The sequence below is a fragment of the Carica papaya genome, chromosome 9 (genome assembly GCF_054855325.1).
Source record: "Carica papaya isolate Zhongbai chromosome 9, ASM5485532v1, whole genome shotgun sequence".
Classification (NCBI taxonomy): Eukaryota; Viridiplantae; Streptophyta; class Magnoliopsida; order Brassicales; family Caricaceae; genus Carica; species Carica papaya.
In genome coordinates, this window is record NC_142317.1 from 4,690,612 (window position 1) to 4,706,274 (window position 15,663).

Below are 15,663 nucleotides of genomic sequence, written 5' to 3' on the forward strand. Positions count from 1 at the left end.
ACCTATGATGACTTAAAGAAGCAGACAATGGAACTTTCTAGGAGATAGAGAAAAAAAAAAAGAGAAGGTGAGAGGGAGAGGTTAAAAGCAAAAGTAAAAAATAAACTAAACTAGGGATGAAGGGTTTTAGAGAATTGAGAAGGTTGCAGTCTGGCATTAGTTATGACAATGTGAGGAAAGGGGAAAAAAGGGAGAGAGGGTGTTTGAAGATGTTTAGTTCATGTTTGATCACATTTTTTCTTGGAATGCTTTTGGAGCATAAACAACCATAAAAAGAGACAAATTATTAAGAGTTGTATGAATTAAATGAGAATCTGATGTGATTTGCCTTAAGGAATCTAAAATAGAATTCATCTTTGACGGGATTATCTGAGACATTTGGAAACGTAAGACGATAGGTTAGAAAGATCTACCTACTAGGGGAGCATATGAAATTTTGGTTTTATTTTTTTTTTTTGGAGATAAAAGTAAGACAAATATTAAAGAGACGCCAAGGGGGCGATTCCGTGTACAAAGGAATTTATAGGTCAGTAAGAATATCAACAATATAACTCAGATCATCAAAAGAGACAAGGTTATGACCAAGAACAATGGAACCGAAAAAGTGCAACTACTTGTCCTTGATAGAAATAATGTTAGTTTCTCTATTTTCAAAAGTTTTGTAGTTTCTTTCCTTCCAAATGATCCAAAGGATAGTAAGAGGAATGAATTTATGCCATCTGTTGATGAAATTGATGCCTTCCCAGGCAAGTAACTCCTCTTTTACAGAGCCAACGATAACCCAGGAAAAACCAACCAGCTTGTAAATCATAGACCATAGATTATAGGAGACAGGGCACCAAAGGAGAAGATGGTTACAAGATTCAGCATTCTACTTGCACATAACACACCAATTAGCCAAAACAAAGCCCCTTTTCATGAGGTTATCAAGAGTAAGAATGGAACCCATTGCAGCTTCCCAAGCAAAGACAGAAATCTTGGGTGAGGCGAGAGAGTTTCAAATAGTTTTATGAGGGAAGACAGTAGGAGAAACATTGTTGTCTGCCAAAAAACTATACAGGGACTTAAAAGAGAAAGAGCCCTTCTTGAAAAGATTCTAGCTAAATTTATCACGTTCAGACCCAATTTTTGCAGTAGCCAAGAGACGAAGCAGATTTTCGTATTCCGCCACTTCCTAGTCGTTTAGATTCCTAACAACATCCACAACCCATGACAGAGAAATTGAGGATTCGTAGGCTTTTTCAATAAGCATAGATTGTAGAATTACTTTTAGTATTTTTTTTTTTTGTTTTTTTACAACCTGGCAATATAACAAAATTGTTACTGCCAGGTTGTGCCTTTTTTCCCTTCCACTAGGGAAATTTGTTAGTTTTTTGTCTTTTTTCTCCTTTTGCCTTTAAAATGTTGCTGATTATTGATCAATAATATAAGTGTAGAAAGAGGAGTTATTTCTTATTCTCAAATTCTTCATGGTATCAGAGCAAGGCTGATCCAAATTCTTCAGCATCCCTCTTGCATTCAATAGGCAATGGATGAGCAGACCCCTTCTTCGCCCAAAGTTCTTTTGGGCTCTCACCTTCCGGTGCCTGATAGCCATGCTCTTGCTGATCGGGCTCCATCTTTCGTTACTGGCCATCGACTAAATGGCAGTAACTATCTTCAATGGTCGTCCTCGGTGTTGGTGTTCATTCGAGGGAAAAGCCGAGATGAATACCTCACTGGAGAGCTCTCACCTCCTCCCGTGAACGATCTAAATACTCGGATATGGAAAGTTGAGAACAATCTTGTTATGTCTTGGTTGGTGAACTTAATGACCATTGAGATTGGCGAAAATTTTCTCCTTTATGAGACTGCGCACGATATCTGGGTCGCAGCTCGTGAGTTCTACTCCACTCGCGACATCACTTCCGCCATCTTTGAAATCGAAGTAAGCCTTCACAACCTACACCAAGGAGAAAAAACGGTAACTCAATATTACAATTTTCTTACTCGAAAATGACAGCAACTTGATGTTTTTGAGGAACATGCTTGGAGCTGCCCAGAGGATGCCAGATGCCAGGAGATTCCGAAGCATCGTGGAACAGAGACAAATCTTCAAGTTCCTTTTTGAACTAAACAAAAACCTCGACAAAGTAAGAGGATGCATCCTTAGAACCAAACCTCTCCCGAACATCAGAGAGGTGTTCTCTGAAGTGCGACGCGAAGAAAGCAGGAAGAAAGTGATAATGGGTGACTCGCAACTAAACCCTAACCTTGCTGAAAGCATATCTCTCTCACCCGAAATTGGTACTGTTCTCACAAGTCGAGTGACAGAGCGAAAGGGACAGCCATGGTGTGAATACTGTAAAAGGCTGGGACACGTTCGTGGAAGATGCTGGAAGCTTCACGGGAAACCAGCTGAGAAGAAGAAAACACCAAAGCAGAAAATGGAAGAAATTCATCGGGGCAATTTTGTCTCAAAAGAGGAGGAATCCGCTGCAGCCATTTCTACCGAAAGCTCCTTATTTAGTCCTGAACAAATTAGCCTCCTCCAAAAAATGTTTTCACCCAATATGGTTCTCAGTGATGTTTCTATAGCTGACAAAGGTAATTTTTCTAGTTTCTCAACTTATTCTACAAAAAGGGGAATATGGATTATTGACTCAGGTGTTTCCGATCATATGAATGAGGATATCTCACTATTCAAGAAATATAGTAAGTGCATAAGTAAATTCTCAATTAAAATTGTTGATAGCTCTAGTTCCTAGGTCGAAGGAACAGGAATAGTTGCACTGACACCCAAGTTAATTTTATACTCTGTAGTGTATGTTCCAAATTTGGATTGCAATCTCCTGTCAGTAAGTAAATTATCACAGGACTTGAATTGTGTGACTACATTTAACTATAAACTATATGAATTTCAGGACTTGGACTCGGGGAAGACGATTGGCAATGCTAATATGGATTCGGATCTTTATCTACTGCAAGCTGACAACTCTTCTCTTAATAGACAAACTCATCATGCAGTATGTATTAATTTTGAATATGTAAACAATGTAAATATGGAATGCCCTATCATGTTATGGCATTACTGTTTCGGACATCCTAACTTCGTATACTTGAAAAAGGTATTTCCTGCTTTGTTTTGAAATGAAAATCCAACTTCCTTTCAATGTGAAGTCTGTTAGCTGTCCAAACATATTCGAAATTCATTTCCCAGTTCAGTTTACAAACCCACAAAACCTTTTTCATTAATTCATAGTGATGTATGAAGTCCCTCTCGGGTCACTAATATTGCCGGGACAAAACGGTTTATATGTTTTGTTGATGATCACACTAGAATTACCTGTATTTTTCTCATGAAAGCAAAATATAAAGTTGGCTAAATTTTTAAAAAATTTCACATTATGATTCAAAATCAATTTCACACCAACATCCAAGTAGTGAGGCAGACAATGGGTGTGAATACTTTAAAACTATTTTGAGTCAATATTTTTCTAATTATGGCATTATCCATCAAAGTTTTTGTGTCAATACTCCACAACAAAATGGCATAGCTGAACGAAAAAATAGACACATTTTTGAAGTACCCCGATCCATCATGTTCACTACCCACATTTCAAAATTTCTTTGGGTAGAGGCTGTTCTCACCACTGCGTACTTGATAAACCGCATGCCCTCCCGAACTCTCTCATTTCGAACACTCTATGATATCCTCCTCAAGATATTTCCACAATCTCATATTCTTCATACTCTTCCCTATAAAGTTTTTTGTTGTTCTGCCTATGTTTATGTTCATACTCACCTCAGGGGTAAACTTGACCCACGGGCCATTAAATGTGTTTTTGTTGGATATTCACCAAGTCAAAAAGTATACAAATAGTTTTGTCCCAAGACCTGTCGTTTCTACAACACTATAGATGTTACTTTCTTTGAAAACCAGTCATTCTATCCCACTACTGATATTCAGAGGGAGAGTCCTAATCAGGAATATCAAATATGGGATATAAGTACACCACCTCTCACATTTTCTCCCCTCACTATTCCCCAGTCTTCATCAAATTTTCCTAAAACTAGTATCAAAGAGTCTGAACCTGAACCTATACCTACTACTATCAATAAAAAGTTACGTGTCTATACTACGAGACACAAAACTTTAGTTAATAAAGATTCTGAACCAACTATACATTGCAATGAGTCTATTCTAGTTTCAAGCAGTAAGAATACATCATGTAATGAGTTTTCAGGCACAATTTCTAACACGATTACCACTACTAATCATGATAGTGAGTTACCTATTGTTTTGCGGAAAGGAACTTGATCCTGTACTAAACACTCTATACAGGGTTACATTTCATTCAGCAACTTGTCTTCAAAGTATCATGCATATGTAAGCAAACTTGATGGTAGTCCCACTGAACCTAAAACCATTCATGAAGCACTTGCATTACCAATGTGGAGAGGTGCTATTCAAGAAGATATTAGGGCCCTTGAAAAGAACAAGACTTGGGAACTGACAGAACTTCCACCGGGAAAACATAAAGTTTGGTGCAAATGGATATTTACTGTAAAACACAATCCTGATGGAAGTGTGAATCGGTACAAAGCTCATCTAGTAGCTAAAGGCTTCACTCAGTCCTACGGGATAGATTATCAGGAGACATTTGTCCCAGTGGTTAAGCACAACACTATCTAGATATTACTCTCACTTGTGTCTAATCTTGATTGGCCTCTCTGTCAACTTGATGTAAAGAATGCATTTCTTAATGGAGATTTAGAAGAAGAGGTATATATGAAAGTTCCTCCAGGCCTTGAGACCACATATGAAACTCACAAGGTATGCAAACTCAAAAAGGCACTTTATAGTCTAAAACAATCTCCGAGAGCTTAGTTTGACAGATTTACCAAATCAGTTAAACATATGGGGTATGAACAATGTCAGTCTGATCATACTTTGTCTGTCAAGAACAGTGCCTCTGGTAAGAAAGCTATCCTAATTGTCTATGTTGATGATATTATTTTAACAGGTGATAACATAGAGGAAATTCAAAAACCCAAAAGTTTTTTTGCCACGGAGTTTGAGATAAAAGATCTTGAAGCACTCAGGTATTTTCTGGGAATGGAATTTGCTCCTTCTAAAAAGAGGATATCTGTGTCACAACGGAAATATGTTCTTGACCTGCTGAAAGAAACAGGGATGCTCAGGTGTAAACCAGCAGAAACTCCCATGGAAACGACTACAAAAGTTGGATTTAAAAATGGCAAGTCAGTTGATAAAGAAAGATATCAGGGACTTGTGGGCAAACTTATCTATCTTGCTCATACTAGACCTGACATCAGTTTTGCTGTAAGTACTGTAAGTCAATTCACGAACCAACTTATGTTCATATGAATATGGTATATCGGATCTTAAGATACCTTAAGAAAACTCCAGGATAAGGACTATTTTTCTAAAAAATAATGAACAGGAATAGTGAAATCTACACAGATGCTGATTGCGCGGATTCTATAACTGACCAAAGATCTACGTCTGGGTACTGTACTTACGTTTGGAGAAATTTAGTCACTTGGTGGAGAAAGAAATAATCTGTTGTGTCACGAAATAGCACAGAAGCTGAATTTCGGTCACTTGCTCATGGAATATGTGAGGGAATTTGGTTAAAAAGAGTTATAATCAAAAAGAAATTCTTGGTTACTACTCCAATGAAAGTATGGTGCGACAATAAAACAACAATCAGCATAGTTAAAAATTCTATATATCATGATCGAACTAAACACGTGAAAATAGATAGGCACTTCATCAGGGAGAAGATTGAAAATCAAACCATTACAATACTCCATGTTCCTACTAATCGGCAAACTGCAGATATTTTAACGAAGGCACTTGCCAAAGGACACTTCAACGAATTAATATCCAATCTATACTTACTAAACATTTATATAACCTAGATTGATGGGGAGTGTAGAATTACTTTCAGTATTTTTTTTTTTCTGTTTTTTTACAACCTAGCAATATAACAAAATGGTTATCGCCAGGTTGTTCCTTTTTTCTCTTCCACTAGGGAAGTTTGTTAGTTTTTTGTCTTTTTATCTCCTTCTTTTGCCTATAAAATGTTGCTGATTATCGATAAATAATATAAGTGTAGAAAGAGAGTTATTTCTTATTCTCAAATTCTTCATAGATTTCTCTCTAGCGATGGGAAAAATATTGGGAAACAAGAATTGAAAACACGTTTGGCCATGCCAAGTGTCCTACTAAAATCGAATCTTATCACCTTTGCCAATCACCCATTTGGAGTTATTAAGCGCAAGACTTCTCGCATTCCAAATGCTCTTCCAAATACTAGAACTGAATGTGCTCTTATCCACTAAAGTGCAATTATGAGGATCATTCTCAAACCACTTTCTAACAATGATTTTCTTCCACAGCATGTTATCCTCATTCCAAAACCTCAAAATTCGTTTACCATGTAAAGCATTGTTTAAAGTAATAATGGATTTAAACCCAAGGCCACCAACTCTAATCGTTTTTTTCAACTGATCCCAATTGACCAAGTGAAACTTTTTATTCAAATCATTATTCCCCAAAAAAAAGCGACATTGGATGAATTCAAGATGCTTGGCCACCTTTTTGGGGATGGTGAGTACCGAGAGGTAGTAGATAGGAAGGCTGAATAATGTGCTTTTGATTAGGGTCATCCTACCACCTTTAGATAAGTATTTATTTTTCCAACGAGCCAACCTGCTTTGGACAGTGTCAATAACCAGTTCCCAAGAGATACAATCCTAGTGTTTGGCACCAAGAGGGACACCCAAATATTTAATGGGGAGGCAAGTAGCTTTGCACCCAAGAACATTAGCAAGAGATCCGTCGGAGATAGAGTTTTCCCCCAACATAATCAATTCAGACTTGTTCAAATTAATTTTGAGTTCGGAAACTGCCTGAAAACATAGTAGAATGCATCTAAGGTGCAAAACATTGCTTGTATTATCGTGACAAAAAAATAGAATATCATCAGCAAAAACAATTGAGAAAATTTCATTTGATGACTTCTTTTTTCCATCGAAACATCCTTAAACAGCCCTAAGGAGCGAGTTTGTAAAATGAGTTTATTTAAGGGCTTTTATAATAATGATGAATGGTAAAGGAGAGAGGGGATTCCCTTGTCTTAAGCCCTAGTGGCCTTGAAGAATTTTGAAGGGTTACCATTAATCATAACAGCGAAAGAAGTGGCTGTGATACACACCTTGATCCATCTTCTCCATTTGATACCGAAGCCTACTCTGTCCAGCATATAATCAATGAAATCCCAGGAAACATGATTAAATGCCTTTTCCATGTCAAGCTTACAAATAACTATACTTTTTTTTATTTCTAATGACATCATCAACCACTTCATTGGCCATAAGAATAGCATCCGTAATTTGATAGCCATATACAAAAGCTGGTTAATTTTCCCTAATGACGAAGCTGACAATCTGAAGATTTTTAGAGAAAATAAATTTCTAATTTTTAATTCCTAGTTTTGTTTACATTTAGAAGATATATATAAACTACTTATCCTTATTCTATTTGAACTATAATTATAGGATATAATTATACTATTAGCACTCTAAATAATATAGTCTTTTACTTAACGTAAAATCCTTATCAACACTCCCCCTCAAGTTGGCACAAAGATACCACTCATGTCCAACTTGCAAATTAGGTTCTGAAGAAATTTGTTGCATAGTTCTTTAGTGAAAATGTCAGCTACTTAGTCGTCAGAAGATATATGATATAAGTATAGAGAGCCACCAACCACCTTCTCTTTTATGAAGTGTCGATCAATCTCAATGTGTTTTGTCCTGTCATGTTGAAATGGATTATGAGCAATGTTAATTGCTGCTTTACTGTCAGAAAACAGGGATAGTTTCACATTTTTAAGCAGTTTTAACTCCCTCCTTAGCTTTTGCAACCACAGTATTTCACATACTCCTTGGGCCATTGCTCTATATTCTGTCTCAACACGGGAGCGAGCAACCACACTTTGTTTCTTATTTTTCCATGTGACTAAGTTGCTTCCTACAAGTGTGCATTAACATGTAGTTAATCTTCTATCAGTCAGGGAATCAGCCCAATCGACATCTGTAAATATTTCTATTTTAAGGTGATCATGCTTAGAAAAAAGCAGATCTTTTCATGGTGCAGACTTCAGATACCGTAATATGCGGAAGATCGCATGTAAATGAGTCTCACGAGGATCATGCATGTACTGGCTCACAAGACTAATTGTATATGCTATATTGGGTCCGGTATGTGAGAGATAAATGAGTCTTCCAACTACTCTCTAGTATCTTTCTAAGTCAACTGATGTACCACTGCCTGCTTGCAATTTGTGGTTGCTCTCAATAGGTGATTTCATCGGCTTGCAACATCATAGCAGTCTCTTCTAATAAGTTTAGGATATACTTCCTTTGAGAAATGAAGATCCCTTTATTGGATTTGGCAAATTCAATCCCCAAAAAATATTGTAATATTCTTGAATCTTTTATTTTAAACTCTTGAGTAAGAAGTTTTTTCAACCGAGCCATCTCTTTTGTATCATCTCTAGTCACCACAATATTATCCACATAAACAATGAGAAGAGTGACTTTACCTTCACAATGTTTAATAAATAAAGTATGATCCACATTGCTTTGTTGATATCCGAAAGAGATCATAACTGTTTTAAACCATTCAAATCATGCTCTTGAAGACTGCTTCAATCCATATAAAGACTTTTTTAATTGATAAACTTTTCTTTGCATCATCTCATCTTCAAATCCATATGGAATTTTCATGTACACCTCTTCCTCTAAGTCTCCATAGAGGAATGCATTTTTTACATCAAATTGATGTAAATCCTAATCAAGATTAGCTGCGCAAGACAAAAGTATTCTAATTGTGTTCATCTTCGCAACAGGTGCAAATGTCTCCTGATAGTCAATCCCATAGGTCTGAGTAAATCCTTTAGCCACCAATCTAGTTTTGTACCTTTTGATGTAAATCTTAATCTAGCTTTGTGTTTTACAGTGAACACCCATTTGCAACCAACTATCTTCTTTCTCTATGGAGATGAAACAAGTTCTCATGTTTCATTCTTTATCAATGCTCTCATTTCTTCAATCATGGTTTTTTTCCACTTGGGATCTCCTAAAGCTTCTCTCTAATCCTGTGAAATAGACACAGAGAAAACAGATAAGACAAAGGTTTTATAGAAGGGAGATAGAGAGTCATAGGAAATAAAGTTAGATATAGGGTGCTTAATGCGAGTTCTCATTCCCTTTCTAATAGCAATAGGTTTATCTGATAAATCACAAGAAAAAAATAACTCACTAGTATCTTCTGGAACCAAAGAAGATTCTTGACCTGGGACAGACTGTAAATGACTTTTTCAGACTTCTCTCTTCTTGAATACATTTTCAAGTCTGATTTATCTAAACATCCAACATTATTTTCTTGATTAAGACTTTCTGTAATAAAATTCTTCCCCTGAATATGATTCTTAATTATTACCCAATTAAGTATTACTTCTTTTTTCTCACTCCCCCTGAAGAGGTGTTGGGTTTGAGTTGAAGTAAAGCTCATTCTCCCTAAAGGTAATATCCATAGTTACAAAGGATTTTCTAGATTGTGGATGATAATACTTATAACCTTTTTGGGTAAAAGAATATCCAACAAATACACACTTAAGAACTCTAGATTCTAGTTTATCCATATTTCTAGCATGAACAAAACACATATATCCAAACACTTTTGAGAGAATAATGTAGGAATTTTTTCCTTATAAAACTTTCATAGAACTTTTAAAATTCAGGATCCGCAAAGACATTTTATTGATAAGATAGACAGCTGAGAGAACTGCATCTCCCAATTAACTCTTTGGTAAATTCATGGTGAACATTAGTGACCGAACTATTTCTAATATATGTCTGTTTTTTCTTTCAACAACCCCATTTTGTTCACTGGTGTAGGCACAACTTATTTGATGAATTATCCCATTTGACTCCAAGTACGCACGGAACCCACTATCCATATATTCTGTACCATTGTCAGTTTGCAGAATTTTAACTTTAGCAGCAAACTGTGTATATATCATTTTGTAGAAAGATTAAAAACATGAAAATACATCACTTTTTGCTTTTAACAGATAAATTCATGTTAATCTAGTACAACAGTCAATAAAAGTAACAAACCATTTATGACCAGAAAAATAGGTATTTTAAGTTCCCACACATCAGAGTGAATAGTTTTAAAAGGATCAATACTTCTATTATTACTTAAATGATAAGAGCTCATCTTATGCTTAGTAAGTTTGCATGCATTACAAAATAAAGATTTCATAAAAGTTCTTTTAAATAACTTATGATATAATTTTTTTAAAACAAAAAGGAAGGATGTCCTAATCGTCGGTGCCATTGTAGTATTTTTATATTGACTTCTTTATTCCCAATGGTTGCTTGATTTTCAATTAAGTTAAGATGTCTATTCAAGATATATAAGTCATCTTGCAGTCTACTAGTGTCATCCTCTTCCCAGTTTGAAAATTCTGAAAGATACAATGATCAGGAAAAAATTCAATTTTATAGTTGAGATCTCTAATTTTGACACTAATAAATAAAATATTATCAGAAAAACTAGACACATCTAAAATTAAAGACAATATAATAGTAAGAGTAATGGAACTTGTTCCCGACACGGAGGTGTATGACCCATCTGCTATACGGACATTATCCCCTTCAGTACAAAAAGAATAGATTAAGAATTCTTTATAAAAGCCTATTATGTGTCTGTTAACTTCAGAGTGTATGATCCAATTATCAGGAATGGAAATAGAATGAACAATACCTGATTTTACCATGTTTGATGTGCCAACAGTTGATGGAGAGTTAAGTTGACTCAGAAAGCGTTTGAGATTTTGAATTTCTTATGTGAAAAAGACTCCAATGGATGGTAAACTAGGTGTTTCCTTAGCTTCAACAAAATTTGCTTGAGCTCTTGTGGTTCCACATCTTCTTCCTCCCCGATCTCTAATTAGTCTTCCATGCAACTTTCAAGAAGTTTTCTTAGTGTGTCTTGGATTGCCACAATAGTCACATTTCCATATATCTCTGAATTGATCAAACTGAGCAACTAATCCAGCTTTTTCAACTGGTGCAATGTGAAGCATGGCATTTTTTCTACTCTCTTGCTGAACATAAGCATAAGTCTGTTCTAATGAAGGAAAATGATTCTTACCAAGTACTTGGACCCGTATTTGATCATATTCGGTATTCAAATCAGTTAAAAAATTATAAATTCGCTCTTTTTCTATCAATTTCTGAAATTTGACTGCATCTGCAGGACACTCTTCTTGAAAATCTTGATAGTAATCTAACTTCTACCATAATCCATTTAGTTCAGAAAAATATTGAGAAATAGTCATCTCTCCTTATTTTGTGCAATGAACTTTATTCCGGAATTCATAAATCTGGGCGTCATTATCCATCTGTGAATATGTAAGAGATGCTGTATTGCATATTTTTTCGACAGTGTATGTTCTGACAATATACGGTTGCATAGAATTTTTGAGTCATAACATTACCTATGAGCTCTCAGAGTCCCACCTATTATATTTTAAACTACTAACATCTGGTTTTTTTACCTCACCAGTAATATAACCCTGCAATCTTCTAGATTTGATAAATAATAAATAAGATCTCGACCAAATAAGATAATTAGTTTCATCAAGTTTTACGAAACTGATTTGTAATAAATGATTATCAAAGGTAGTAATACTCACTTTTTTTGCTTCTGTCATTTTAGAATGTTAAAAATAAGAAGAAAAAAATACCTAATAATAAAAAATGGACCTCCTATCTACACCAAGGAGCCAAAAAAACGAAATCAGATCAGGTTCGGCTCTAAACGGCTCAGACTTGACTCTAAAACGGTTTAAACTCGGCTCTAAAACGGCTCAAAGTCTGGTTGACTCGTCTTCTTCAGACAGATCTCTGAACGTGCGCAGAAAATGGTAATGGTGTGGCATTTTTTTACCTGCATCTATTGATGTGCGGCTATAATTTTTTACTAGCATTTCTGGATGTGCGGCTTAAATTTTTACCAGCGACTCCGAATGTGCGGCTGCACCTTTTTACTGGCGCTTGAGGATGTGCGACTACAACTTTTTACCAGCGCTTATGGTTGTGTAGTTGTATATTATTACCGGCGCTTTCAGAGGTACAGCTGCACTTTTTACTGATGCCTACAAATGTGCAGCTTCAATTTTTACCGACACATGCGAAGGTACAGCTTCAGTTTTTACCGTCGTCTGCGAATGTGCAGCTTCAGTTTTTACTAGCGGTCTGATACCATGAAGATTTTTAGAGAAAATAAATTTCTAATTTTTTACTCCTAGTTTTGTTTACATTTAGAAGATATATATAAACTAGTTATCCTTATTCTATTTGAACTCTAATTATATGATATAATTATACTATTAGAAGTTTAAATAATGTAGTATTCTACTTAATATAAAATCCTTATCATCACAACCTTAGTCAATCTGTTAGTCAGTACTTTAAAGAGGAGTTTGTAGATATATCCAACCAAACTGATAGGACAAAATCCTTGATATTAGAAACATTTTTCTTCTTTGGGATCAGAATCATAAAGGTGGAATTAATAGATTTGACAAATGAAACATTTTTATAAAAATTATTGAAGAAATCCATGATATCATTTCTAACAACACCCCAAAATACTTGGAGGAATTTCATATTAAACCCATCGGGACGTGGGCCTTTGTCACCATCACAATTTTTAAGGCAATTAAATACCTTATCTTCAATAAACGATATCACAATTTTTCTGGTTTTATGAAAAGAGGGGTTTTCGAATGTGAGGAGATAGTTTTGAGAGAATGCTCTATTTCATGCTTGTTTGAAAATTGTAGAAATTGATAGAAATGCGTATTCACTGGTGTCTACAATAAACTAAGGAAGCGTGAAAGGTTTGCTGTGGAAGGACTGGTAGGAATACAAACAAAAATATGATTTTTCATAAGATGTGGGAGGGGATTTCAATATAGTCTTGAACATACATGAAAGGTCCGAAGAGCACTTCTCAAGGGTTTTTGCTGAAGAATTTAAGGAGACTTTTGGCATAATTAAATTACTTGATTTACCCTTGTGGGAGGTTAATGGTTTTTGCAAGTAGAGATTCAACTCGGCTTGTTCAAGAATTGACAGGTTTTTGGTGTTGGTTTCCTGCCAGCTACAACTAATGTGTTTATGCCAAAAATTTCTGTAACGGACCATCTCTGATCATTTTCTTATTTACCTTGTGTTATATGGGATCAAGTGGGGTCTTTGCATTTAGTTTCGAAGATAAATGGTCGAAAGTTAATGGTTTTTGCGATAAGATTAGTGAATGCGGAGAGAGGCAACATTGAATAGTATGCTCAACTTCAGAGAAACTCAAAAGATGTAGTAAAGACTAAAATTAAAAATTGGAGCAAGGAGGAGGGGAGGGGTGAGAGAATGTAAACCCAATCTGACTACAAGATATTGAGGTTGTTGATATGATGAAGGGGGAAAGTATTCTCTTCACTGAAGAATTGGCTAGTAGAGAATCTATAAAGCTTGAATTGACCCTTTTATTTTTTTTAAAAAAAGCTTGAATTGGAAAATTAATTACAAATGGAAGAGGTATCATGGAGACAAAAATCAAGAGGCAGGTGGATAAAGGATGGGAATAGAAACACAAAATTTTGCCATAGAATGACAAATCATCATAAAGAGATTAACTATATGGAGGGGATGGAGATAGATGACTGGATAGTAGAGGGTAATGAGTAGCTTAGACAAAGGGTTGTGAAATTCTTGTATAGATTATAACGTGAAGAGTTTAGTTGGAGGCCCAAATTGGATGGTTTCACTTTCATGTCATTAGATGAGTTAAGTCGAAAATCACTTAAAAGAGACTTCATTGAGGAGGAGATCCTTGAGGGACACATGCACTATAAAAGAGCTAAAGCCCCTGGTTCCGATGGTTTCAACATGCGTTTTCCATAAAAAAAAATTTGACATTTAATGAAAGGGTATATTCTTGATTTTTTTAAGGAATTGCATGAATCTGAATCGTTTGTTAAACCCTTAAATTCTTCTTTCTTGGTTCTTATTTGTAAGATGGAGGAGTCGACAAATATTAAGGACTTCAGACCTATCAGATTTTTTGGGAGCGTCTGTAACCACATTGCGAAAGTATGGACTAAAAGGACTACCAAGGCGCAGATAAAGTGGTAGACGAGTGTCAACAAACTTTTGTGGAAGGAAAACGAATTTAGGATGCGGCTCTTGTGGTTAATGAGTTGTAGATGAGTTAATATTAAAAAATATAGAGGATGTCCTATGCAAGTTGGATATGAAGAAAGCATACGATCATGTAAATTAAAGATTTCTTAATTATATACTAAGGAGATTGGGTTTTAGGACAAATATAACTTTTTTTACAGTCATGGTGAATGGGGGTCCATATTCTTTTCTCAAGGCCTCCAGAGATCTTAGAAAAAGTGATCCATTATTTCCTCTACTTTTTATTATTCTTATGAAAGTTTTGAACAAAAAGTTGCTAAGAGGCACAAAACTGGAGTTCTTCAAAGGTTTAAAGGTGGGTGAGGGTAAGCATACGGAAAAGGTAGCTCACTTTTTTATGAGACTTTAGTATTTTGTGAACCGAACGAGAGGGTAATGCTTAACCTCATATGCAATTTAGTGAGTTTTCAAGTGGTTTTTCGCTTAACCTCATATGCAATTTACTGAGTTTTCAAGTGGTTTTTCGTGTCAATATTAACTTAACCAAATTTGAGTTGGTGAAAGTGGGTGATGGGAGGGATGCTCCTAGATTGGTGAGAGTCAGTGGGTGTAAAAATGTGAAGTTGCGGATTAAGTACTTTGTATTACTTTTTAGGGAAAAATATAAAGATGTGAGGATGTAGGATGTTGTGGGGGCGAGGTTTGGGAGAAGGTTGGCAAGGTGGAAGAGAAACCTTCTATCCAAACTGAAGAGACTCACACTCATTAAAAGTACGTTCGCCAACTTTCCCATTTATTATATGTCCCTTTTGATAATCCTGGTAAGTGTTGTCAAGAACACTTTGAGGATAGGAAAAGATATTACTTGGTGGTTGTGGGATGAGATCAAAAAGTCAATGTCTTGGGGAGATTTGGGGTTGAGATCTTTAATAGAAATTAATTTGGCTTTACAGAATAAATGGCTATGGAGATTCATGAAAGAAAACAGTATTCTATAGTGGAGGATGATAATGGTGAAGTTCGCTACCGTGGATAGATGGTGGTACTCTAGAATATTGACTTGACTGCGTGGGACGAAGATGTAGAAAAAAATGCATGAGTAGGAATAAATTCCAGAATTGCATTAGGTGGAAGGTTGTCCTGGGAATAGAATCAACTTTTGGCAAGACGCTTGATTTAGAGAGGGATCGCTTAGAGATTAGTTTGCCTGGATCTATATTATTGCACAACAAATTCTTTCAAAAAGAAATGTTGTTGCACAACAAAAGAGTATTACGGTTTTTGAGCCATTTAGAGATAATGGGGGGAAGGGAGTGACATGTGGAAGTTATGAGAAACCTCAATGATTGGCGAATTAATGATTATGAG

At 35.6% G+C, this 15,663-nt stretch overlaps 1 protein-coding gene across 4 annotated transcripts in view; it reads left to right on the plus strand.

Annotated features, from left to right (window-relative positions):
- The window catches only part of SCD1 (stomatal cytokinesis defective / SCD1 protein (SCD1)), a 40,652-nt gene that overhangs the window by 14,747 nt on the left and 10,242 nt on the right, over positions 1 to 15,663 (plus strand). The gene's annotated exons all lie outside the window — the stretch shown is intronic.